We start from the raw sequence: 25,805 nt of genomic DNA on the forward strand, positions 1-25,805 counted from the left end.
GTTGTGGGTTCAAGCCCCATCTAAGGACTTTGAGCTCACAGAGCCTCGGTTGACACTCCAATGCAGTTCAGGTGGCGCTTTCAAAAAGAGAAGGGGAGTTTTTCTCCCAGGATAAAGTGGAAAGCGAAGTGGGCTTCATGAAAGATTATGCACCTATGAGGAAAGCAAAGAAATCTTGGATCGATGACACTTTTATCCCCAAATACGAGTTACATTATATTACACACGCAATACATAGTACAGTATTGGGGGGGGTGAATAGCATTCCCCAGTCTTCATGTACTTGAACATGAATCCAACAGATGCTTAGAAAATATTACTACACATAACACAGGGATAGGGTGTGGCAGTGGGATTTGGTGAACATTTTGCTCTGATACCTGATGCAGACATGATGGGCTGAATGGCCTTCTTTTGCACTGTGATTCTATGATTCTATACCTACTCAAAGCAATGGACAATGATGAATCTATGCCATTAATAGACTTGTGCATGTCAAAAATAAAAACCACCCTGGATAAATTATAAGTAAACTATTTCTAAACTGAGTTGCCACACCAGGCTGTATCCAAATAGGTGGCATGAAGATGAAAGACAACAGTGTGGTGTGAGACCAAAAAATTTTGGGGCGGGGGAGACAATCCTGGATGGGTCATTTTGAAACAGAATAACCACCAGTGCCCCAACCAGATGAATAACTTTGTCTGGTACACACAGAGCAATGACAAAATGTAGTTCTGTGGTTGAGAAAAGGCCACCGCACCCACCAGAACGGTTTCTGTTTCACCCGTTTACAGCATCACCTGTTGGAATGCAGTAACATTCTTGGTTCCAGAATTACAGGTATTTGATGTGAAATTGATTCATCCTCATGGCTTTGGCTCGTTGATTAGAAGTGGAATTTTATCCCACATGCTACATAGCCAGTCTTTACTGTGTTAGGAGTGTCCATTTCACCTACAGTATATCCAATATGAAAGGTACTGTATAAAATGCAAGGATTATTTATTAACCCAATCTCCCATCTCTTGCTGATTTCACTAATTTTCCTCTTTTACCTAATTTCTTCCCTGAAACTTTCTCTCTTCCTTCAAACGCATCCCTCAGGCTATTCTCCCTGCTCAGTTTCTCTCGTCTGCCTAGTTTGTGTTTAATTACGTGGAGTTCCTCCAGATTCACATAACACAAATAGTTGAGTTCATCCACAGCATCTGTACCAAGTCAATGGATTGCTCACTGTACTCAATGGAAACCTAGAAAATTGTCTTGAAAGCAAGCCATCTCTTTCGTAAAACTGACGTAATGTCTTTAAAAGTGTGGTGAGCAAGTGCAGTCTTTGCCCACCAGCTCGGTGAGATAACCACATTATAAACCATTGTTCTAGAATTTTTTCCCGTTTTAGACGCAGCAGGAAATGCACTTTAAAGCGGCTGAGGTTCTTGAGCCAAGGAAAGCACCATCCGCAGTCAACGCATCTATCTCTTTGTGGGCAGCCCGCACGAAGGATTCAATTGTACCGTTTGTGAATTCTGAAGTTCAATTATGTGCTATTGATCTCCCAGTCGGATCCTGATGAGCAACAGCAATTTGTGTAAAATGCCCTCTCCCACTCATAATAAAATCCTTCCATTTGGTATAGTACCTTTCACGTCAGGAAGAAGTCCCAAAGCAATTCATAGGATTTACTGTATTTGTGGGGAAACACAGCAGCCAATTTGCTCACTGCAATGTCCACACACTGTCATGGAGTGAGGGACCAATTTTATTTGGTGGATTGTTGGCCAGGACACTGGGACAAATGCCTTTCTCTTTTTGAATCATGCCATGGGATCTTTAACTTTCATCCGAGTAGGCAGAAGAGACCTCGGTTTAATATCTCATCCAAAGGACAGCTCTTCCAACAATGCAACACACCCCCAACACTCCTGTCATGGGGCTTGAACTCACAACCTTCTGAGCCAGAGACGAGAGTGCTACCATTGAACCAGGCTGTCACACACACTCTCATATTACCCTCCTCCACTAAGAGGGGATTTACAAAGCACAATTCACAAATCAAAATTAGCAAACACTGCTAGTTTAAAGCTTGATTCATTAAAATAATCAATGGTACAGTAACTGCTGCTCACTGTGCAAATCCACAGGTTACAACTCAACATTAGTAATATAAAGGGGAACTAAGAACACATCTGATGTTTAATTACTTAAAATTCCCATTGAATGTCTTGGAAGGCTTAACAATGCCACCATTCATTAAAATGGGCAACCTTACAAAATAAATGTTTAATTCTACAATAATATGAACAACAGGCTTGTATCTCCTTGCAGGAGGCATCTCACTACATCTTGGCTGGGGTCACTAGATGGAGCTGTGATACAGTGGAGCTTTCCACCTCAGAATGGTGGTGTAGAAAGAAAGAAGGTTGGAAAAGCAAAGAGGATCTGATAGATCTTAACTCTGGTAATTCAGGTACAATCAATACAGCACACAAGCAATTTAAATCTTGCTCTCCAAGGTTGGTGGAGAAAAACGAAATGAGGGGGAATGGATGGGGGGAGAGAGTAAGAGGAAGAACTTGCAAAATTGAGAGATGAAACAATCCAGCAGGTCTCAACTTTGTTACAACATTAACTGACTTTTTAATCTCACTGCACATCTTCAAGTTCCCAAAAACAAATACCTTGCCAAAAGAATGTGGAGCAACAGATTAGATTAACTCGTTTCATTGAACTGACTACAGTTAAACATGGATTAACCCAGAACCGTATTCCTAAATTGATCCAATAATAATAACAAAGTGTTAAGGATGTTTAAAAATTGTAAGGTTGGTTTGAATCACCAAAGCAGGTTAAATACATCTGGAGATTAAATATGCCTCTTAATAATAATAATAATAATAATAATAATCCTTGCATTTGATATAGCGCTTTTCACGTCGGGAGGACGTCCCAAAGCGCTTCACAGAATATACTGTAAAGTGAATTGACTGTATATTTGTGGGCGAACGCGGCAGCCAATTGCGCACAGCAATGTCCCACAAACAGTCATGGATTGAAAATGACCAATTTATTATTGTTTTTGGTTTTGGAGGGATTATTATTAGGCGTGTGGAGTAAGGAAACTTGCCCAAGGTTTCGCCCTGCCTGGAATTGAACTCAGGTCTCTCACTTGCAAAGCGAGTGCTCTAACCACTGAGCTACAGGACTCCACTCTTCTTTTTGATCAGCAGTGCCCAGATACATGTATTTATTACAGATTGTACCATTTCAGGAGGCAGGAAAATAAGCTATTTGGTCACTGGAGGCATTAAAGCCGAGAAGTTATTTGTCCTCATCTCAGTCCTGACTTGCTTTGACATTATCTTGTTTTATGGCCTCTCCTAACCTGCCTTTCACGTTAGCTTAGTGCCCCTTTCCCCTGAATTCCTAGCATTCTCATAAATCTTTACATTTAAATCTAGAGAGATTTGCATTCTCTCCAAATCAAATGCATCTTTCCTATAATGAGGTGCCCATAATTGCACGCAGTACTTCAATTACACATAGAAGAAATGGGTATAAAACAGAAGTCCTTGAAATATCAACAGGTCTAACCCCATCTTTTTAACCCCAGCTAATTGTTGATCTAGCCTTCCAATCTCACTTTGTTTTGGTCAATAATACCATGGTTTCAGACCACCAACAATAAATCCACGATAAACATATACAAAGTCCTTCCAGCATCTTGGGACTTACAAATATAAATTGTTGTTATATTGCAACGTATTTGGCTTAAACAGTGAAAGTCAGTTCCACCACCTACTCACTAATCCAGCACAAGTTCAACACGTGCAGTGAATCAAATTAGCCACTGCGCACGAGCATCAAACAAAACATAAACAGATACAGGCAAGCATTGTGACCTCTTGCAAGCATGATTCATCCCACACAAAACAAGTCCTACAAACTATTCAGCACATGCTACTGAAAAATGTAAGGGCGTGGTCTTTCAATCTTTAAATACTGGCGGGTGGATTTCCTTATGCATTTCACAAATTAACAAATTGTGATTCACTCTGGTGGGTAGGGCAGGAGTTCCTCTCTCCACCCACCGCACACACACACACACACAATGTGGATCTTTATGTCCAGCTAATGATTTTTATCAGGGAAAAGTTTGAAACAATGCTCGACTTTGACTTTAAATTGCTATAAATATTACAGCTCATTTCCAAATAAAATAATGGAACAAGCTCTAAATAGCTGATGAAGTCAACTGTCCATGGAACAGAAAACGAAGGATGGGCCGGAGTTTGAGTCAGATTCAGTATTTCCATTGTACTCGTGAAAAGTATGGTTTACAGCATTTTAAACATTTTTAAAATTGCATTTTTTTTTACGACATTAAAAAAATGCAGCGAGACATAGATAAGGTTAGGTGATTGGGCAGGTAGTTGGCAGATAAAGTATAATGTAGGAAAGTGCAAAGTCATCCACCTATAGGTAGCAAAAACAGTAGAGCGGGTTATTTTTTAGAAAGGGAGAGATTGGAATGTGTTAGTGTCCAGAGGGACTTGGGTGTCCTTGTACACCAATCACGGAAAGTTAGTCTGCAGCTGCAGCAGCAATTAGGAAGGTGAACGGTATGTTAGCATTCATTATGAAAGCATTAGAGTATAAGAGTAGGGAAGTCTTGCAACTGTATAGGGCCCTGGTGAGACCACACCTGGAATACTGTGTGCAGTTTTGGTCTCCTTATTTAAGGAAGGATGTACTTGCCTTGGAGGGGGTGCAGCGTAATAAAAATAATAATCCTTGCATTTGATATAGCGCTTTTCACGTCTTCTAGACGTCCCAAAGCGCTTCATAGAATATGGGCGAACGCGGCAGCCAATTGCGCACAGCAGTGTCCCCACAAACAGTCGTAGATTGAAAATGACCAATTTATTATTTTTTTTGTTTTGGAGGGATTATTATTAGGCGTGTGGAGTAAGGAAACTTGCCCAAGGTTTCGCCCTGCCTGGAATTGAACTCAGGTCTCTCGCTTGCAAAGCGAGTGCTCTAACCACTGAGCTACAGGATTCCTTACAAGGTTAGTACCAGGGATGAGGGGGATGAGTTACGAGGATAGGCTGACCAATTTGGGCCTATATTCTTTAGAATATAGAAGAATTAGAGGGGATCTTATAGAAACATGATAGAGTAGATAGTGGGAGATTGTTTCCCCTGGTTGGAGAAACTAAAACCAGGAGTCACAACCTTAAAATCAGAGATCAGCCCTTTCGCACTGAGTTGAGGAAGAACTTCTTCACTCAAAGGGTGGTGAATGTATGGAACTAACTACCCCATAGGGCTGTTGACGCTCAGTCCTTGAACATATTCAAGATTGAGATAGATATATTTCTTATTGCAAAAGGGATTAAGGGATATGGGGGCTAAGGCAGGGTCAGGTTATTAGCTGGAGTTAGATTAGAAGATCAGCCATGATTGAATGGCGGGGCAGGCTCGAAGGGCCGAATGGTCTACTCCTGCTCCTACATGTTATGTTATGACATTACTGTTGAAACAAAAAAACCGCTGAGACAATGCCCTTGTGAACTCTGACAATAAGGATAGGTGGTCTGAATACTATTCAGAGAAGCAACAAGATTTGAATTCCTAAGGTTCAAATGTCTCAAAACCCTCCTCTTCGTCCTACTCCTACCCTCCTCACCCTCCATACCTCCTGATCCCAACCACCAGCTCGGGTGTGGATCCCTGACTGTCCAGCGCCTTGGGGTGGCCTCCTGACGTGAAAGACGCTATACAAAAGTAATTTGTTGTTGTTGTCAACATACAGCATATGGAAGCAATTTTATACAAATTTAAATAAGATTTCAGCCCCTCCCTTCTCCTCAGCTACTGAGATACCAAATCAGGTTGTCCATAAACTACACTAATCATCAAAATACAAAGATGGTTCCTTCACTAACCACCTGGGATCAGAATTTTAAAATTCCTGCGCGGGGGGTGGGTGGTTCTAGCTGTACACACTAGAGAATGATTAAGTTAAACGTTTGGCGGAACTCAAACCACTCATCTGAAAATGTATATTTTGTCATTCATTCAGCATGTCAGCAACAAACATTGTGCAACAAAGGATAATAATAATAATAATCCTTGCATTTGACATAGCGCTTTTCACGTCGGGAGGACGTCCCAAAGCGCTTCACAGAACACACTGTAAAGTGAATTGACTGTATATTTGTGGGCGAACGCGGCAGCCTATTGCGCACAGCAATGTCCCACAAACAGTCGTAGATTGAAAATGACCAATTTATTATTGTTTTTGGTTTTGGAGGGATTATTATTAGGTGTGTGGAGTAAGGAAACTTGCCCAAGGTTTCGCCCTCTGCCTGGAATTGAACTCAGGTCTCTTACTTGCAAAGCGAGCGCTCTAACCACTGAGCTACAGGACTCCACAGGATATCATATTTACACGGGCAGAATGGCATTATTTCACTACAACTGCAGGCTGTGGTTTATTTTCAAACAGACAGACACAGAACGGAGGGCACACTGGAACCTGAAGGATCAAAAGCGAGCCAAACCTCAGCTATTCAAGAAATGAACCCGAGCCAACCCGATGCAGATCACTTTACCTTCGGTGCTCATCTCAAAGTTGATGTTTAACCTTTAAGCGTTTCCTTCACACTTTCCTAATATTTCTCTACTATTTTTACTAATGGAATACTTCAAAGAAACGTGCAAAGTGCAGAAATTGCTCCATTTGCACACATTGCGCTGATCGGCCAAGCAGCCAGCAGAAGTTATACGTTTTTGGCAGATACAAGGGAGGAATTGTGACTCTTACTTGGATGCTTGAAATTCCATTGCAGCTTCTAAAGGATTAATCCAGATTTTAAAAAATGGAAGGCACCAGCGGCAAGTTTCATTATCGATTACAAACTCACTAATGCTGTGCTGAACAGGTCTTGGTTTTAGTGAATGAACTCTTAAAAACCTAGTTGCTTGCCAAGCAGGAAGTCAGACATCCATCATGGTTTATTTGCTGTGCAGTTGTAATTATAATAAACAACAACAAACCATCTGCAACACAACCTGGCAGAGAAGCAAGTTATTGTCTCTCATTACTGGTGTGCAATAGTTTTATAAACAGCGCTGCAGGAAGCCCCCAAGATGTGGGCAATGATTGTATTGTGACGAAACCACCCAGTTTCTTAGAATGAAGATATTCACCACTACCGGTGTTCTTAGAGTTCAGCTAATGCAGCCTAAACTTTTGACTGATTATAGTAAATTGGGTTCATCCTCACCTCAGCTTCACTTATTTCCATAATTTGTGTAGGAAAAGTGTAGGAAAGGAAGCAACAGAGAGCCCTTATCTCAGAGGAGCCAGACTGGCTGTCAGATAGCGCATTATAAGGCCACAATAATACATGAAAGCATATTAGAAAACAAATTTTAAAAATGAACTTCTGTGAAAAGTCCCTGCCTTCTATAAATATTTCTTCCTCGTCTAACTATTGTTTCAGTTTGAACGTGGGCTAAGATTAGAAAGTATATAGGTTACCAAAAACAGAAACGGTATATTTGTAGCATTACAATCTACACAAGCTTCATGAAAATAAAACAAAAATAAAAGCTGTATAACAATGCAAGTTAAAAAGCTCAAAGCAATTTTAGAAACTCTCCACATCGTCAATGTATTCCCTGCAAATAAATGAAGATAAAAATATTGCACAAAAGCATTTGAAAATCTGCACTAATGCAACAGATTCCAGTTTAACTGAATATCAGGAGTAAGTGGATGGGGGAGGACTAGGATGATTCTGCCCTACTTTTCCCTTCGCTTTAGATTCTTCCTCTGCACAGATGCACCATATGCAACTTCCAAAAATAACAATCGTGCTTTGTTAACTGGGTCAAAAAAAAATCAGCAGCTCACTGTGTGGACCAGTGACCACTTGTTAAAATGTACATCAGGGGCTCCCCTGACTTTTTAATTGGTAAAGAAAATGACTAGCACAACTTCACGTCACGAGGATCAGGAGGATTGGTACCTGCACACTTAGTACACCTCAGATGTGGCGGCAGGAATTGAGGAGGGCGGAAAAAGTACAGGTCTTATAGCATTGTTCCCAATAATTTTGATATGAATCCATATTTAGGAAATCAGATATATAATATAATGCTTAGATTTTTCATATCACACCTTATGTTGGCACGATGGCTCAAAGCTCTTCACGGGATTGTAGTGTAAAACAGTCAGTACAATCCGACTGTGTAATGACTATGTACTTTGTTGATGAACCCAGCAGCCAATTTGCACACAACAATATCCCACAAACAGTCATGAAGTGAATGATCAATTCCACCTAGGGGATTGTTGGCCAGGACACTGGGAGAACTCGCTTCTCTTTTCAAATAGGGAATCTTTAAGGTCCACCAGATGACTGAGTGGGAGAGACAGTTTGGCCTAAATTCAAAATTTAGGTCCCAGAAGTGAAAATGCAGCACACTGACCCATTGCACCACCAACTGCTCACACTTTTTAATTGTTCTTTACAAAAGCGATGTTCTTTCCTTATAACTTTTGGCAAAAGCAGCTCACATCATTGGGGACTTCTTTTTTGCACATTTTGGAAGAGCTCCAGATACATTTAGTAGCTCTGTCTGGCGTGCACAGAATAACCCACATTACACATGTCATCAGCTTGGCTCAGTTGTTAACACTCTAGCCTCCGGGTCAGAAGGTTGTAGGACTTGAGCTAATCATCCAGGCTGACACCCCCATGCAACACTGGGGCAGGTAGGCAGGTAGGGGGAAAAGAGAGCAAGGAAAGAGCTAAATTGTCAGAAAGGACATCTTTTGGATGTGAAGTTAAAATCTGTCCAGTTCAGATGGATGCTAAAGATCCTGCTACTATTTGAAAAGTGGGATAACACGAATAATAGAGTTGGTCATTTCAAAGGTCTTATCAATGTTTTTGATTAACAAGCCGCCAAATGTGACTGGAGGAATACGGTCTGACCACCTTCAGCCTCCTACCTTGTTCTCTTGTTCATGCTGCTTGGGTAATTTTAACTCCTATCCACAACCATGGATGGCTGTTTCAGAAGAAGCACACGTGTGCATTTAGCCAGTATAACAATGCATGCTCTCTAAAGGGTAAACTGTCTCCCCGGAGAGGCAGCCTAATGAAAGATTGTTACCAGATGTTTAATTTATATAAAATGCCTGTTGTTCTGGGAGTTGAGAAACCTGCTCTGGCAATGAAAGCAGTGTTTCCCAACTCCCCAGAACATTGGAACTGGAGTAAATTATAAATAAGTAAGGAAGTGGGTCCAACCTTGGCTTGGGAGGAAGAGAGCTCCTGATTGTCAAATCTATTCATTTTCACCAACCGCTGACGATTCATGACGGTTCTGACCAGATCTCTCTCCCTCCCCCCACCCCATCTTTAATGGTGAGGCTTTCCTTACTTTTTAATTGAGCTTCAAAAAGTGATGAGGAAGAAATGCCTTTTCCCACCCAAACCTAAACCTTCGCAAGTTTTAAACTTCTCCACACATATACTTCCCAATTCTGCAAATCTGGCATTTTCATAGCAAAAAGTTTCATTTACTAATGTGAAACATTAGTGAGTTTGCATCAAAATTTTCCTTGAAGAGAATTTCAAGAGGAAACTCCTCATTGAACAACCCACCGGAGACAGTACTCTGAGCCAATGCAGTTGAATGTTGCCACAACTGCAGGGGGAGAAATGTTTGCGACCCACAGCTGCAGCTGAACAAGGCAAAGGGTCAGAAGGACTTGGAGCAGATTGTTGCTGCGCACCCCATTTAGGCCAACCCTCTATTCCGAGACAGTTGACTTAATTCAGCTGCTTTGACTTAGTTACTTAACTACATTAACCCTAGCCAAGATTGAAAGTAACTGCAAACACTTCATTAGGATTAAAGGCTGCTGAGTATTCATATTATGCACAATGAATCATAAGGAAACTAATAGTGAAAGAGGGTAACAGTTTGACTCCGTAGGTAGCACTCTCACGTCTGGGTAAGAAAGTTGTCATTTCAGTTGTCCAGGTAGACACGACAGAGCAGTGCTATCCTTCAGATTAGATTTTAATCCCAAATTATGCCTATTTCAAGCAAATTTTAAAGATCTCCTGCCATTGTTTTACAAAAATGTGTCCCAAGGTGCTATTCATCCAGTTTCCTGGCCAATGATCCTCCAGATTAATTGACATTTACTATATAGCTGTTTGTAGGACCTTGCTGGCTCAAATGGGTACATGCTCTTACAGAAACACACCGGAATTTGAGACGCTGTGGCACTATAAAATGGCAATTTAATAATAACATAATAATCCCTGCATTTCTTAGAACACGTATAATATCTATGCCTCAAAGGACTCCACAGTCTTAAGTGCAGAGCATTTTGGAAGCAAAACTCACAAGCAAGGTCCCACAAACATGAAGTGAATTACCAATTTATCTTGGAATCTTTAACACCCACTTGAACAATAAAATGTGACCTCAGTTTCATGTTTCATTTAAAGGATGACACCTCCAACAACATAGCACTCCCCCGTTATTGCACTGAAGTGTCAGCCTCTACTGTGTTCTTAAAAGTCCAATATTGGTCTTTTGAACCCAAAACCTTTTGAACAATAGGAAAACGTACTGCCAACTGAGCCAAGCTAACACACTGCTTTGCACTTGATATAGTGCCTTACATCAAAAGGTTTCAAAGAGTTTAATAGCAATAGAAAAAAAGCTGGTGCAACACCAACAACAAGATTACATTTGTATAGCGCCTTTCACTTCGGGAGGACGTCCCAAGGCACTGGACAGTGTACAGCATTTCAGACCCGAGCTGGGGTTGTGGGGGGAGGGGAGGGGAAAGGGAGTGGCCAATGGCATAGTCGAAGAGGAGGGTCTTGAGGCGGAACTTGAAGGAGGCTAAGGAGGGGGCGAGGTGGAGTGACTGGGGGATGGAATTCCAGAGGTTGGGGGCAGAGTGGCTGAAGGCTCTCCCACCAATGGTAGGGCGGGTGGGTCGGGGGATGTGGAGCAGGCCAGAGCGGCTGAGCGGAGGGAATGGGTGGGTTGGTAAAGGGTTAGGAGGTCCCAGAGGTAGGTGGGGCGAGGCCATGGAGGGCTTTGTATGTGAGGACCAGGATCTTGAATTGGATCCTCTGAAGGATAGTGTCTTGAAGGAAGGGCTTTTATATAGCATTTTGGAATGGGGGGGAGGGGGGATCACAGGACACCTAGTCGTATTGATGGAATATAAAGTCTTAAAAGAACAATATTATTTCCTTCAATTGGATGGCTGGCAAGCCATTCTTCTGCATAGTGATTGTGCATGAATGAATGAGGAAGAATGAGCAGTTTTACATAACACTGTATATCAGGTGATTTTCCTAGTTATTGTAAATAAACTGGATTGTAATTGTAGAATACTCCTTGTGGCTTAATTTATAAAATGTCAATGAAGACTGAATTTCAGCTTCCGCTTTCACTCAACCACTCTGAGTGGAACGGTTGAACCAGACTACGCATAAATCAGGATGGCCTTACTGGAACATGCCAGAATAAAAAACTAGTGAACAGACAACTTAGACACAAGCCAAAACATCTGAAGTAGTGAATTGATACACTGATACAGTAGTGATATGACCACCAGCTTTAGATACTTGGAAATGTGTATTCGTAGAAAAAACACATACGTTTCTGAGCAAATTCCTGATAAAAACCAACATAAAACCACAAGCCACCACTGCACCCAATAGATAGACATTTTAAAAGAAGCAGCATAATATAAGGTGGCCTACATAGAGATTCCATTTTTAAAACTAAAAATCTTTTTTAAACAATACTTTCTGTACAATTGTAACTTACCTCATGCAAATTTCTATGTTTTCTGTTCAGTGCAATCTATCAGAAATACATAACTGAATGGTTTCACAAAGCTCATGGCTGTCTGTGTCAGGACTGTATTTACAGTACTGGAAATTAATGCTCAGTTCTCATGGAACAGAATTCCATGAGAATTCCCGTGCACACAATGTAATGATTAACATTCAAGCTCTTCATTTCAAAACTATGTGACTGCACTGTTTTGCAACCACCAACTCGATTATCAACTGCAGTTTACACTCAGAATCTTATGAGGAACCTTAAAACAGGTAAGAAAGGGCTTTGTAGGGGTGGTGGGGGGCATGGAAGAAGGCAGGTCTAACTCTTTACAAGAAAGCAATTGAGTGTAATCAGAAGACACAAATGTGTGCGCCCACATACACACTTTTGAGCTATGAGACATAAAGAGGCCATGGGAGGTGTGGGGGAAAGGAGAGTGAGTGAAAAAGAGCAGGAGAGCACAAAGATTGTGGGGTTGGCCCCATGTACGATGAGGGAAAAACAGAGTGAGGGGTAACAACATGTAATGAGTGAGTGTAACAGGAGCATAGCCAAAGGAAGTGCAAGCATGACTGGGAGAAGAAAGCAGCAGCATCTTAAGGGAGACAACTTTGCCCCTATTACTCACTTTGTCCACAGTAAAGCTAAAGTAAAATATACAGTCAATCCATTTTACAGTAAATTCTGTTAAGTGCTTTGAGACTTCTCAATGAGGTGATAAGGCGCTATTTCAAATGTAAGGATTATTATAATAATTATTGTAATCACTTAGGGAAACTAGCAACCCTAGTCACTACCAACTGGCCAATAACTTTACACTCTGTTGTCCATTCTAGAGTTCATTCAGATTAATTTACTTAAATTGTGTGGTTATCCCTCTTCTTGGATCAAACAAGTGTTCGTGATGGGGAAAAAAGTAAAAGGGAGCACAGCCAGCACTTCCCAGACAGAACCTTCAGTCACATGGCCCGACTGAGACCACAGGCTGATGTCACACAATGTGGTTGTGCCCACGTGGGTGAATGACAGCTTCGAAAAGTAAACACAATTTTTTTTATTACAGCAGTGATATTTTTTTTTGGGGGGGAAAAAAGGGAAACCGAAGGAGAAACATTCTTCGGATATTTTCAAATCATAAACACAACGACCGGGTCACACAGCTTTAATAGAAGCGATTACAAAGACAGTTTCTGTTGCGCCCAATTTGTTTAAACTTCACAGCCGCAATTCAAAGTCAGAACAAAGAAAGGTTCACAAGCTGCTTGGAGTTCATTAGAGGTTATGCAATGGTTCTCAGCCAATTGGAACACTGCTTCATACCAAACTGTACATCACAGTCTTTCAAGCTCACCCCCCCCTCGATAAATCATATCTATGATCTATCGCACTACTCTAAATAACATCGTTTTCTTTGATTTTGTACATCTTTACATCAATAGACGGTGGTACAAAATTGTCAGACACAATTGACAGGCAAAAAAACTACTTGAAAAACTTGAAGTGGAGTTGAGATACAAAAACACTCCTTTGGCAAAGGCTGAGCTCCCTGGCTGTGTGGGTGGTTTGACATTCTGTGAGGCCCAGAGAAAGGAACTTCATTCTCCCAATGGAGATTTCCACGATTAATTCATGAGCAAACAGAGGACTCACAAATTCTCCCCCCACCCCTCCACACACACATTAAGACATAGCTGCGGTTTCCTCACACCTTGCGAAAACTGAAATCCTAATTAATATATCCCTACTGCTGCTACGCTACACAAAAAGAAAAGAATTCGTCTGACCACAAGTTTTGCTATTAGCCTGCTGAAGCCTGCAAACCATGTCAGGAATGCGGTGAAGTGTGCAGAGTGTGTTTGGAGTTCAAGCCACAAAGCAATTTGAAGAGGCTCAATCAAAACACAAGAAAAAAAGTGAACAAATCCATGGACCATACTGCATGTAAGGAGCTCATCTTTAGCTGCAATTTTATAGATAACCCCCAAATAAGGCATTTACTGCACATGAATGATTAAAAATAATGTATGCACCTTTGGGCTTTGATGTAGAATCAGCTTTGATTTGGTTTGTTCAAAGTGACTGCACTGTGCAGCTAAACCTATGTAATGTTAGTCCTGTTTCTGCCCCTTTTCCTCCCCGTTTTTCCCAATCACATCATTACTCTATTATTATTATTATTATTATTACTCTGCAGCACGAGTGGATGATTTTCTCCCAGATCTCACTGCAATCACTTATCCTGAGGTGCAGAGGAACAACCCACTTTGATGCCCTCTGATTCTGCCTGGTGATTAGGAATCTCTCTTCTACTCAGTGACTTCCCTCACATAGTTCAGCCAAGTTTAAGACCTCAAGACAAGTGTTCCTCTGCTCTACGGCTCAATACATCAGTGCTCTTCAAAGCAGTATGCCATCGAGCCAGCTTCTGAATTGGACCTTCGGCAGACGACAGTTGTGTGTGCAGATGCAGTCTTCACTACCAACTAGTCCCACTCCCCCGCTCTTACCCCATAGCCCTGCACATTCTTCCTTTCTAATTACCTATCTAATTCCCTTTTGAAAGCTATTATCAATTCTGCTACCACCACCCTGTCAGGCAGTGCATTCCAGACCGTAACAATATATATTATATAATATATATACTATATATGTAGCGCCTTATTACGTCTTCGAGACATCTCAAAGCGCTTTACAGAAAATACTGTAAAGTGAATTGACTGTATATTTTGTGGGCGAAACGCAGCAGCCAATAGCACACAGCAATGTCCCACAAACGGTCGTGGATTGAGTGACCAAATTATCATTTTTTTTAAAAAGGGATTATTACCCCTGGAAAAGGGAGCCGCTAATCGACTAACAACCGGCTTCCTACTTACTGCTACGTAAACAGAGGCGTGTGAAGTAAGGAAACTTGCCTAACGTTTCGCCCTGCCCAGGAATCAAACCCAGGTGCTCTTGCTCGCGAGGCGAGTGCTCTAACCACTAAACTTTCAGGGCTTTGGGACATCCTCCCGACGTGAAAGGCGCTCTATAAATGTCATTTTGTTGTTGTTTTAAGCTACAGGACTCTAGAGAGTTAAAGCACTCTGGTTAGAGCACTTCCCTCGCAAGTGGGAGAGAGTGTGCATTCCATTCCAACAATCTATCTCTGCAATTTTCATATGTAGTTGGGATACATGGGATTCTGAGTTTGGTTTGGATACTGTTAAGCATGGTGATGAATTTCCACATATACCAGTCACCCGGCTGACCAAGAAAAAATTACCACTGATCAAGATGCCAAAAAGAACCAAAAGCATATCCCGTTCTAATCTATTGCTCACAAACTTTCCTGCACCATTCAGGCTTTAACTGGAATATTGCATTCCATTTGGGCATCCAATCTTAGCCATAGAGGGTGTCCACAATGATTCACTAGATTAGAATAACAAGATTACATTTGTATAGCGCCTTTCACGTCGGGAGGATGTCCCAAGGCGCTGGACAGAGTACAGCATTTCAGACCTGAGCTAGAGTCGGGGGGAGAAGGGAGGGGAAGGGAAGGAGGGTGACCAATGGCGTGGTCGAAGAGGAGGGTTTTGAGGTGGGACTTGAGGCGGAGTGATTGGAGGATGGAATTCCAGAGGTTGAGGGCAGAGTGGCTGAAGGCTCTCCCTCCAACGGTGGGGAGGGTGGGTCAGGGGACGTGGAGCAGGCCAGAGCCGGCTGAGCGGACGGAGTGGGCGGGTTGGTAGGGGGTTAGGAGGTCGCAGAGATAGGGTGGGGCGAGACCATTGAGGGCTTTGTATGTGAGGACCAGGATCTTGAACTGGATCCTCTGAAGGATAGGGAGCCAATGGAGTTGACGAGAATGGGGGAGATGGGGTCACAGAGTTCGGTGTGGGAGAGGACATGGGCTGCAGAGTTCTGGATTATCTGCAGCCTGTGGAGGGAGGCCGACAAGCAGGGCATTTGCATAGTGGAGCCTGGAGGTGATGAAGGCATAAACAAGAGTTTCAGTGGCCTGAGGGGTGAGGTAGTGGCGTAGTCGGGCAAAGTTACGGAGGTGAGGGAAGGCAGAGCGGGTCATGGCTTAGATGTGGGGAAAGACAGTTGAGGGTTGAACAAGACACCCTGGTTCCTGACTGGCTTGGTGAGTTGAAGTGAACAACCATGGAGGTTGATGCTGCCAGAGCCTGAGGTGCTGAAGCGCTGGCGCGAGGCAATCAGGAGGGCCTCACTCTTGTTCACATTCAACTGTAGGAAGATTAATAGATTAATAGCTAAAATGAAGGTGGTTCATTATGATGAGAAACTGAATAAACTTGGGTTATATTCCTTAGAGCTTAGGAGGTTAGGGGAATTGACAAGTTAGATCATAGATGGCAACAACAATGACAACAACACAGCAGGTTGCATTTATATAACACCTTCACGTGGTGGACAATTATTCTTTTATATAAAAAAACCAAAGAGGTGCTGCAATTTTTGGTGCAGTTTATAAAAATGAATGCTGGCCTACCAGGGAAAAACAAAGAGTTTCTCTTAATATCAGGATTCGATCCCTGATCAGCTACTAGAGCCACGAGGTGATCAAACACTAGAGCCAAGGTGCCAAACCAAATACTGGGTTTCAAACAAAACATTCTTTAAGAAAAAAATGAACTGGAGACTTTAACTGGAAAAGCTTAACCTACAAAAACTAAAAATGAAAAATCTAAATAGATCTCTATAAAGGTCCCCTCTGAGATATCTCCTTTGCAGTCAGATAATCCCCAGTTGATCTAGTTGTTCCTCTTAGCTCATCTCTCCAACAAGGTGGATAAGCTTTGTTGCTCATCTATTCCGTCTGTAGTCACAGCAACCAGAACAGTACTCAGTGCTTTAGGTGCAGCCTGACCAAAGCACTGTACAACTTGACCTTCAAATAGCCGAAGAAGCTCGGCATATAGCACTTTACCTATGAGTTGGAACAACTCAGTTTGTGGCATACAATAACCCTTAATTTGCATTATGCTGAAATGATTTGCATTTTTTAACTTCTGCCAAGTGTAGTGACCATTGGCAGCTGCGCTTTCAGCCACTAACCCCGAAACTCTGGAACACTGTTCATCTATTCCTCCGCCTTGCGCTTTCCATCCCCATTTTCAAGTCGCACCTGAAGACCTTCCTATTCAACCGTTCCTACGGTCACCTCCCCCTCCCCTTGGCTCGGAGTCATGCTGTCACTGTCGAGCACTCTGGGTCGCTATATGAATGCAAGTTGTTGTTAACTATATTTGTAGTTAAACATGGCAGCCAATTTATGACTGTAAGGTGCCACAGACGGCCATGATCAATTCAGAAAGAGATTATTTAAACAGTATCATTGGATCTTCAATGTTCACCTGACGATAGGTAAACAGGACCCCAGTTGAATGCCTCTTCTGAAGGGCAGCACTTTAACAACATAGGTTTCTCCCCCTACTATCACCAAATAAGTCTCAGAAGAATCTCTGAAAAACCACGCAAGTAAAAGAAACAGGTCAGAAATAAACAGGACAAGGGGACACTCCGGCTACATACACAAGCTATATATACACATAGAGTAATGTTAAAACTAACAAACCATTTAGTATTTATTTTTACATCATAAACCAAACAGCCACACATTAGTTTGCAGTGTAACAAAGAGTGAAGTATCCTTCCCAAAGCATGATAACTGCTAATGCAAACCAGAGCTCATGTTTTTAATCTCAGGAAGAGGAAAAGCATTTCTTTCTGTCTGGCAAATCGACACAGCGTCACAAACTACAGCGCTGTAGTAGATTATTGCTCCCTTTGTGGTGAAACAATGAACAGTTTACACTCCAACTTTTGCCCACAAAACATGGACAATTCACTTTTCAGTATATTCTGTGAAGTGCATTGAGATGTGTCGAAGATGTGATAAGGCCCTATATCAAATGCCAGGATTATTATTATTTGAAGCACTTCTAATAATTTTACTTTAAATGGATAATGAAAGAAAATATCAGGATGAAGGTGTGTGGTTTACAAGTTATAAGTTTCAAACTCAAGCTGTTAATATTCCACAGTTCAGACCAGGGGGCAGCCAAGCAGAAACCAATCAGAATGGTCCACAATATTTACATATAAATCCTGTAGATTTATAGATCATAAAAACCTACATGAAAGGGCAGCTTTTAGCTTTTATACTAGTGTGAACTTTTATTTTGGGAGGGAGGCGAGTGAAAGAAGTGGACATCTGAAGTTTATTCCACGGATATTAAATATATTTTGCTGTTTCCAAATTCTGCCTCAACAATAATCATGGAAAATGTAATAAAGTGATACATTAAAACAAATCTGGAGAGGTGAGAGGTCTATCGAAGTACTCCAATTAAGAATGAGCTTCCAAATCTTCTGAGCAGCATGAATCGAATGCTAACACAGGCATTTTATTTTGGGAAATGGACAAATTCACGTCCCTCCTGCTTCATCCAAAAACAAAATAATTTACAAATACCTCATCAAAATAGCATCTGATAGCTGGGTTCAAAGCTTATTATACAATAATGTTATTATTGATTATTGACCCTTTCACTTTCATTGAGATGTCTCAAAGTACTTCACAGCATTTACTATAACGTGTAGTGACTGAATTTTGTAGGTGAACTTGGTAGCCAATTTGTGCACAGCAATATCCCACAAACTGCCACAAAGTGAATGACCAATTTATCTGGGGAACTGTTGGCCAGTAACTCTCTTCGCTTTTCAAATAGTGTCATGTGATCTTTTACATCCACCCAAATAGACATAAACAGGACCTCAGTGTAATGTCTCAACTGAAGCACAGCATCTCATTTAATAGAACATTCATCAGACACTGCACTAGATCATCTGCCTAGACAAGAGTGCAAAGTCCCTGAAGTGAGGCTCAAACCCACAACCTTCTGAAAGTGCTACCAAGGAGCCACATGGACATCTAAGAGATTGCTTTAGAGTAGGATTTTTATTTATTTCAATCTTCATACTGACCCTTAAGCTTAATCAGAAAAAGTAATACAGTATGTCCTTGCAAAATAGGCCTCAATTTCGGGATTTATGAATTTTGACTTCTTTTGGCAACTTCACAGCAAATCCTGTGTTGCACGTTGAGATGTTCTTCTGACATGAAAAAGCAAGGATTATTATATTTTGGAAGGTGGAAAGGCAAAATGAATGAATGAATAAATAAATGAATGGTCAACCTTTGCCTGAAATTGAGATTCAAATGGTTAATTGTACAAAGAACAAAAGTGACTATCATCTTTGGAGGGTGATAAGTGGGGCCTCCTTGGAGATGAACTGGTTCTAAGGTCACATATTTGGCAACATGTAAGAACCAAGTCAAGCCTCTGTGACAGGCTTCATGGTCCAGTTCACGAGCCAGGAGGGTTCACAGTACTCCGGGTCACTGTTGATGACAGACCAGGCAGCACAGTTCATCCATCAGTAAGACTTGGAAGGGCAGACCAGTCACTGGGGGCAGAGATCCTTCCCACTCAGCTCCCATTAACCCAGCAAGCCAAAGCCCCAACAGGCAGGGTAGTCCTTCCTGGACAAGCAGCAGGAATCTTGCCAGTTAATAGCAGCCAATGCGTTTTTCAGCAATTCGCTACACCACATGAAGGGCGCTATATAAATTGTTGTTTTAGCTGGTTAAAATTAAGTAATACCTGAACAAATGCAATGGGGTCGCAAGTCTGGTTTCTTGCCAACCTGCACAAATTACTCTCCAGAATTGGGCAAGCAGGGTGCATCCCTTTAGGGAGAAAGTGCACATCTGATTCCAAATGCTGCAATTTCCATGTGTAGGTGGCATATGTATGTGGAACTTTCAGTCTGGTTTGATTACTAATATGCATGGTGCTGGGTTTCCACATGTGTCAGACACTGGCTGATGAAAAAATAAACTGACAAGCTTAACTAGCTGAAACATTGAATAGATTTTATCATCTCTCACTCTCTCTCTTCCGCTCCCCCCCAACCATGAGATCAGCTACAAAAGGATTTACAAAAGTCCCTTGGGGATTTTGTTTTTCTAACTCTATAAACAATCACACAGAATGATGAAAAATCTAAGTTGCTAACTAAGCCCTTTGGCTGCATATTTCAAGTGATTTACAGTCACTCACTGCCAGTGCACACAGTGTGTATGTGAAGCCAGGGATAGTGTTGGTGAGAATTCTAGTGCTGGTAGGAGGTGGGTCACCATGAAGAGAAGCAATGACACAGAAGCCATACATGAGATACCGAATATGCAAACCTGTTACACGAGACAGACAGAATCCACAGGAGTTTCTTACTCAGCAGAGAGACCACAATCTTGTTGCTCTGCTTCTGGCAATCCCCAAACTTAAACTGCTCCACTTTCAAACAGTTTTGATCAGCGTTAAATTGAATATCTTACGTGATGACTAAAACCACTCTAATGTAACGAACTTTCTGGTGGCCTCTTGTAGATGGGGGATTTTTCCCTTCAATAATCCATTTGTAACAAAATGTCACCACCTTGGCAAGTGCACAGTCAAACAGAAACTCGTGGCATTTTATGTTCCTTCGCTGGCAGATGAATAGAGGTAAATGTCTGAATGCCACCAATATAATTTAACTACAACGCACTCACTGAACGTAAGTGATCTACGTTACATAGAATCTAATACAATGAAACGGATCACTGTGCCCAACTAGTCTATGCCAATCTTTATACTCCACGAGTCTCCACCTCTACTAATTACCTCTCTCAAACCCTCTTATTCCCTTCTCACTCAATGTTCTGCCACAAGAAAAACAAAGACTAAGAAAACCAGCTACTGAATGGATAGCAAAACTATTTTGCAGATATAAAAGTATAAACATGAAAGTGCTACTTGGGATTGTATTGAGCTATTTAGGCCAAGTGCACAGCTTTTGCACGACTATAAGCCACTACAATGATTTTGTGATCCCAAACAACAGCACAGGGGGCCAAAAAAAGCAGGAGCAAAGTTACACGATGTTCAGGCACATCTACCAGCCTTCTCTGCAGTTGCTTGGGTAACAGAGATCACAAAAAAAATTCTAATTGTTTGCACATGCAATTACATCAAAAAGCTTGTGCATGCCGAGGACATCACCTGCTTGCGAAAAGCAGCCTCAGCAGTCAGTCAAGGTCCTGGCTCCTGTTTCTTACTGAATTTGGGGAATCCAGAATCACAAGATGCAAGATCCATTAATGAGTTTGCCTATCGCAGCTCCATGTAGCGAAATAGTTGGGGGTGAAACAAGTGTCTTTTGTGTCTCTGTTGTCCCCTTCGCTTCAGATAGTTACTAGTCCAGGTCCATGTTTAACCATGATATATGGTACACATCAGTTTGTAAAGAAGTTGCTCATCTAGTTTCTAACACAGAATGTTTAGAACCTATGTACACAAAGCCATATGGCTTCCACTGCCATGCAGGACGTCATCTCCTTGAAGTTGGTCAAACAATATAATCTTCCGTTTTGCTTCCAATGATTTTCCAGTGGGGCTTCAATTTTCATGTATGGCTCAGTCATGCTTTTTGAATGCCAGAACCACGGTAGTTTGTTTCCAGTGTGTCAGGACATTTTCAAAATGTTCACCGATTCCCTGAAAAGTACTGTCTCCATTCTGGACTCGCTATATGCAGTTTTTTTTAGTGGACAACATGAACGGTTATAAACCGCACTCACTCAGCACGTGGGCTTATTCAAGGTGAAGCCACAACACAAAACAGCAAACATTTCACTTTTGACTTACTAAACAAAATTACTGTATTTACTGTAAATGGTCAGAATGAAGTCAAATTGTTTCCCAGGACATATCAATTGCTCTCTCCGCTTTATATAAAGGAAGCATTTGCGGTTTCAACTTTTCACTCACTTCAACGGTAACAATATGCAGCTGGAAGAATCAATGATTGTAAAGTAAATTATGTTGTACAATCAAGATCCTAATCAACCCGTAAAAAGCTTCTCTGAGGGCCTAGTTGGCAAAGGCACTGTCGAGTGTAGAATCAAGCCCTCCACACCAGAATGCTCCACATGAGAATAACCGTGCTGATTTAGCTGACGTAAGCCAAGCCAGCAATTGAGCTGTACAACACTGCCAAGCTAAGTGGCCGGGGGGGGGGAGAAGGAAAGAGAAAAATCAATGGATGTGTGGATGGTCTGGGGAGGATGTGGCTTGTAATCAAAACTGACACTCCAGTTCAGCACTGGGGGACTGACACACCTGATGCAGACCTTCAGGGGATACAGCAAACCCAAGTCCCAACTTGCTCAGTCGGACGTCAAAAAAATTCCACAACAGTATTCGAAAAGAGGAAGGGAGTTTCTCCTGATGACCTAACTAACATTCCTCCAGACAAATTGGTCATTTGCCTCATGGTAACCTGTGGGACCTGTTATCACGAAAAATAACTATCACCTTTACCCACAGAAATAGTCACCAAAATTGACAACCACGCCAACTTGTATTTACATAACATCTTTCACACAGAGTAGCATCTCAGAGTGCTGAAGGGCTCCAGAGCACCAATAGTAATTATTGTATTGTGCCTTTAAGGCATTTGATATAAGGTGCTGAAAAAATGCCTTCTTTCTAAAAGTACATAAATAAATGGAGTTCTGTATCTTCATGGTTAGAGCACTGGCCTCGCAGGGGAGAGAACTTGGGTTTAAACCCTGGGCAGGGTGAAACTTTGGGTGAATTTCCTTACTCCACATGCTTCTGTTTACCTAGCAGTAAGTAGGAACCTGTTTGTTAGTCGACTGGCGGGTCACTTTTCTGTGAGTAATAATCCCTTAAAAATAAATAATAATTTGGTCACTCAATCCACGACCGTTTATGGGACACTGCTGTGCGCAATTGGCTGCCGCATTTTGCCCACAAAATATACAGTCAATTCACTTTACAGTATATTCTGTGAAGCACTTTGAAACGTCTCAAAGATGTGAAAAGACTATTTCAAATGCAAGGATTATTATTATTTTAAATCCAGTGTGAAAACAGAAATACCCACTATCGAGCAAAAGACCTTTATTCCCAGCCTTCACTGTAAAGAGTCAGGGAATAAAGTTGAATATTTTTGACAGAGTATTTCCTCCATCCCCCTCCCCCACCACATACAAGAAACTGGATGCAGCAGGTTTAACCAGCCCCTTTTACAATCGCAATGTCGGATCCCTGGCTCACTTAAATTACTTGCTGTACTGAACCACATCAAAAGCAGTTTACAAGCAGGCGACACTTAATGTCCATAATCAATGAAAGGAAGAACGAGTCAGGTTACAACAGGCCTTGACCACCTTGTTTCAATAATCCACCTTCAGACAAGCAGCAGCTGGTGAAGATCTAATTTCAGCAGCACTGGGTCCTCTCCAGCTGCTAGTTTATCATGTGTGGTTACCTTGATGAAAAGGTTTCCCCTTTCCCTTTACCACTTGATATGTACAATAACGCAGATGAAACACTGAGGGTTGCATACAGTTGGACGAGTTGGATTTTGAGTTCTATAAAAGCACCAGTGAACAGTTAGTTATCTTACACTTGAATGTAGTAAAAGGAGGGTTGTGACCATCTGCCAGACCTAAACGTCCTTGGATTCTTGGCAATACGCTACAATTTAGTCCAATGTGTAATATTCTGCCTGTACTGTACTAATTTTAAACCATATTTATAGGTCATTGTTTCAGCACAAATTCATTGTGTCAAAGTGTATTCATCATTGAATAAACCACCGGGGGGTTAGCAAAAGAAGCAGATTGAAAAGAAAGTTCGGAGTTTCTATAAACAGGTTTTGCCCAGTATCATGGGATTTTAAAATAAAATATCAGTTATGTTCCAAACTACGTCAACGGAATACAATCCAATTCCGGCGATGTTTTTGGGTGTGATTCAGCACAATTGTTTGAATTACAAATTATTCCAGAGGTGGACAGCCAGTCCTCAAATGTTCTGTACTCACAATTCCTCATCAGGTTTCTATGGAAATCATTGATATCACTCACTGAAAACAGTAGGTGAGAATACATGGACAATTTGACTAAACTCAACAAATGAGTTTTGCTGAGCTGAGATGCTTGCTGAGCAAAGGGAGTAATGGGTTGATTAATAAATTGTTAGAATGAAGCCTGAGAAACTTCAATGATCCATTGGGGGTGAAAAGCCAGTGGAGTCAACAACAACAATTTCCAGTTATATAGTGCTTTTCACATTAGGAAGACGTCCCAAGATGCTGGACATTCAAGGGTTTGCACCCGAGCAAGTAACTGGAATCAAGAGGTGTGAAGATCAAAGGGGGATGGGGGTGGGAGGATGACTGAAGGCACGATCAAAGAGGAGGGTCTTGATGTGGGCCTTGAAGAAGGCAAGGGAGTGCGAGGCGGAGGAGCTGACAAGAGCCAAGCAGGTGAGTCTGCAGCTTGTGCAGGGAAGGAGGTGGAGTTCAACAAGCAGGGTGTTACAGTAATCGAGCCTGGAGGCGATGAATATTATCATTGTTGCTTTTCATACAGTACCTTTCACGTCAGGAGTGCTTCTAACAGCAGCGCAGGATTTTACTGTAGTAAAGTGTAGTGACTGTGTATTGTTTTGAAGGCAAATATCTGACAATTACAACTTTCATTACCCAACAGTCTTACATAGGACAGCAGCTGGGGTGGGGGAGAGAAGAGAACATGACGCAGGCTGATGATATTGTGAGAACAGAGCGAATGCAAGTTCCAACGTAAGGTTTGAAGCACAGCTGGGGGTTGAGCAAGACATGAAGGTTCGGGAGGTGCAGTGAGGAATCCATGCAGTATGATGCCATCAGCAGCTGTGAGGAGATGCTGACAAAAATACTAATACTTGCATTCGGTGTAGAGCTTCATTACATCATTCAGACGTCTCAAAGCGCTCCCAGAATATACTAAAGTGTATTGACTGTATATTCTGTGGTGCGAAAAAATTGCGTACAGCAGTTTTCCGCAAACAGATAAGAGCCAAGCAAGAGACCCTCAGTCTCGTCGACATTCAACTGCCAAAAGACAGAACTCATCCAGGATTTGATGTCTATCAGGTAAATTGATCAGAACAGCATTGGTCCTAGAATCGAGGCTAGATTGAGCCTGGTGTCCTTCCAAGCACATGTAGAAGTGAACCTCATGTCTACAGGTGGGGCTGCATATAGGTGACAAGGAAGAGAGGACCAAGGAGAGAACCCCGAGGATAAACGTATGGGACTCGTGGTTGTTAACGGCTCAGTTTAACTGCAGGCACCAATTCAATGCGCTCTCAAGTGGATTAATTCCACTATAGAGTAAACCACAGTTAAGGTGTCCCTGCTCCACATCATTCCCATCTGGGCTGAGGCGATGGAAAGCAGATCTTTGTGGTACACAACCGAGCCACAGCATTTTTAAGTTATTAAAGAGCTAGAAGTATGGCTCATCTCCAACAGCAACATTGGACAACTAAGAACTTTTAAACTCGATTTTGTTTTAAGCATAATAGTGCACTCTGCATCAAAACAATTTACGCTGCTGCTGTTCACAGATAATTCATAAACTATCTCTATCTCTACAACAGAATTATTAAATCAATGTCACTCAAATCTCGAGTTTTCCTATATACCAAACATCTATTTGATGCAGAAATATCATTGATAAAATGTGCAATGTAACTGCATACAAGGTTTCCCAACTGAATACTGGATTAATTGGGCAGACTGAAATTGCCAATAATTTTGGCGTAAATTTGCAGTCTGTAATTTGCAATGTGGGACACTGCTGTGCGCAATTGGCTGCCGTGTTTTGCCCACAAGTATACAGTCAATTCACCTTACAGTCTATTTTTTGGAGCGCTTTGAGATGTCGAGAAGACGTGAAAAGCGCTATATCAAATGCA

The 25,805-nt window shown here is 41.7% G+C and overlaps 1 protein-coding gene across 1 annotated transcript in view; it reads right to left on the minus strand.

The window, feature by feature from the left end:
- bcl2a (BCL2 apoptosis regulator a) overlaps positions 1–25,805 on the minus strand; it is a 69,625-nt gene that overhangs the window by 23,600 nt on the left and 20,220 nt on the right. The gene's annotated exons all lie outside the window — the stretch shown is intronic.

Source organism: Callorhinchus milii, unplaced genomic scaffold (assembly GCF_018977255.1).
Source record: "Callorhinchus milii isolate IMCB2004 unplaced genomic scaffold, IMCB_Cmil_1.0 Scaffold2, whole genome shotgun sequence".
Lineage (NCBI taxonomy): Eukaryota > Metazoa > Chordata > Chondrichthyes > Chimaeriformes > Callorhinchidae > Callorhinchus > Callorhinchus milii.